The sequence below is a fragment of the Rhincodon typus genome, chromosome 9 (genome assembly GCF_021869965.1).
Source record: "Rhincodon typus isolate 14 chromosome 9, sRhiTyp1.1, whole genome shotgun sequence".
In the NCBI taxonomy this organism is placed as follows: domain Eukaryota; kingdom Metazoa; phylum Chordata; class Chondrichthyes; order Orectolobiformes; family Rhincodontidae; genus Rhincodon; species Rhincodon typus.
In genome coordinates this window covers 55587089-55589938 of record NC_063340.1, presented here as the reverse complement: position 1 = coordinate 55589938, position 2850 = coordinate 55587089, and positions in this window count along the sequence as shown.

The window sequence follows — 2850 nt, the reverse complement described above, 5'->3', positions numbered from 1 at the left end:
GTTTTGCAGTTACACAAGGATTGCTGTTAACATTGGCCTTTCATCATTGAACCATCACAGTTTGTGTTCAGGGCACCTCATTTGCATGCAATAGGAAGGCACCAGATCCTTCACACAGACATGAGCCTCCATTGTGGTTCTACTCCATGAGGCTTTGAACACAAGTGCCCAATATCCACTACCAACTGCCCTAACCTAGATTTCTGCCGAGTATTTATCACAATGTCACACTTTCCTGCATCAGAGAGAAGAGCAGAAATCTGCAGACTTATCCATGCTTAACGTATGTCTGAAGGATGAGTTTTCCCACCTAGCGTTATCATCTTTCCCCCTACCCTTCTAAAAACAAGATATACAATACATCAATACTTCATGGCACAGCCAAGATTAATTAAAATATTTTTTCACACAGTGACGGCCAAATATCAATCCAGCATGAAATGCTTGCACTCAAGCTTTTTTCCCCATCAACCCGCATAGAGATGTTATTATATACTTCTGAAATAGGTGGGACTGGTACTTGGGTAACTTAATCAGAAGTAGAGACACTAATACTATGTCATAAGAGCACCTAAACAGTTTAGTTAAGTTAATCAGAGATAGTAAGAACTGCAGATGCTGGAGAATCTGAGATAACAAGGTGTATAGCTGGATGAACACAGCAGGCCAAGCAGCATCAGAGGAGTAGGAAAGAAGAGTAGCCTAGAGAAGGGTCCAGACCCGAAACGTCAGCTTTCCTGCTCCTCTGATGCTGCTGGGCCTGCTGTGTTCATCCAGCTCTTCCCCAATGTTATCTTAGTTAAGTTAATCAACCTGTTTGGATATGCTATGATATACCTTTAGGGCAGGTGGGACGTGGGCTTCACTGACTGGCCAGCATTTATTGCACATCCCTAGTAGACCAAATCTTCTGGCTCTGAGGTGGGTTATGACCACTGTGTTATTACATCTCTGGAGCAGATGGGATTTGAACATAGGACTCCTGGTTCAGAGGTAGGGACACTAAGATGCACCACAAGTAGACTCTAAAGTTTTCTACCTATATTAATACAGCTCAGCTGTAGATCCACTTTACTGCACATTGTATACTCCACAGCCAGGTGAAACTTCAGCACATGTACAGATCATTCCACCCAGAATGACAATTAACTAATATGTTATGAGAGCACTGGTGGGAAGATTTGTTTTCTATTAACATTAAAGAAATTCCAATTAAACTGAAGGCCAAAATGTACAGCGAGACTCAAACTCTTGCTTTGTTATACTTAGGGGGCAAATTACTGATTTGATTTTTGACTTAATCAACTATTTTTGCATTGTTGTGTATACAAAACTTTGTATCAATGACAAAGTAGTGGCTAACTGCAGCTTTACTTTGAACCTCTGATGCTGCTTGCAAGGCAATCAAATTGAAGCTCCCCAGAATGCCCTGCACATAAATAATAATTTGCTCAATCTATAGAAAATGACACTTCATGTATCATGGCATATGTTCCCAGCTGATTTTGTTGAACTATGTTAATTTCTTTACCAGTTTTTAATGACAACAATTCACATATTTCAAGTGAACCACATGGGGGAAATTTTCAAGTTTCACCCAAAAAGGAAGAAAGTTGCTGACAGCTTAGCACCGGGGAAGGAGGGGTATCCTTCAGTTCACCTTTGAAACCATGCTAGCAGTGTCGAGCCCAAAAGAGAAAGGAAGACATTTGGAGAGAACTAGGCTATCAGTAGGCCTTAAGATTTCAAAAGATTAGGAAGAACACTCATGTTCCTCCTGACTCAAAATCAATTTAGAAAAATGTCACTGAGAAAAAGAGTGCCTTCACAGTCATTCTAAGGACTGCTTGTTAGGCTGTTATGTGCTGGTATTAATGGGCAGTATTTGCAATACCATTCTGTTTAATGGTACAGGTATCTCACAATCAGACTTGCAAGAAGACCTGGAATAGAACCAGCCATCTCCAGAAACTTTGCTCCCTTTCCCTACCATTCTGTAGACACAGAGGCAGTGGCAATGCTGCCCCTAAATCTGTTGTAATCTCTCGTTGGACAGATCATTTACTCCATTGCCATTCCTGTGGGGACGTAGCCAAACACTGGCAAATTCAAGAACTTAACAAAACATTTTTTAAAAGTCCAATAATATTTTCAGACACAACATTTGTAAAAAAGTTCCAAGCATCACCTTATCTTCAATCAGGATACTTGGTCCTTTAAGCAATTCCGCTGCCACACTCACCTTGTTCATCTTGCTTCTGTTTTCCAAGAGTGGACATCACAGGCATTGCCAGAGCCTGTAATCTGGCAATGGATCCTGGCATCACATCAGCCAATTGTACCATGTGACATCAGCATAGTGTAAAATTAATACATTTAGGTACATGTCAAGGATGTACCTGTGTGAAGTCATAGCCTTGGCAAATACTACACAAGTAGCAGGTGAAAAAAACATCCTGTAACCGGGAAAGCCAGTCAGGCCTTCATAGGGCTTGAATCAGTATGAATTTTGGACTAAAAGACTTCATAGAAGATCAAATCAATGAATGTATCTTCCTGTTTGAACTTTGGATATAAATGTGAACACATAACACTTATATCTTATTAGAACACTCAAAAGATTAGCTTTTCAGTTCTTCATAAGATGGATGTGCTGTGTTCAAATTTGAGTCCAAAGTTCACATACAAAGATTAGCTTCTGACTGCTTCACTGATATTTTGTCATAATTTCTAAAAATACAAAATTCTTTAGTGTGCTCATTTGCACAAGGTTCACGTACACTACTATAACTGTTTCATGGATGCATTGCTACATTAAAACAATTGAATTGAAGTTGTTGCTTGTTATCT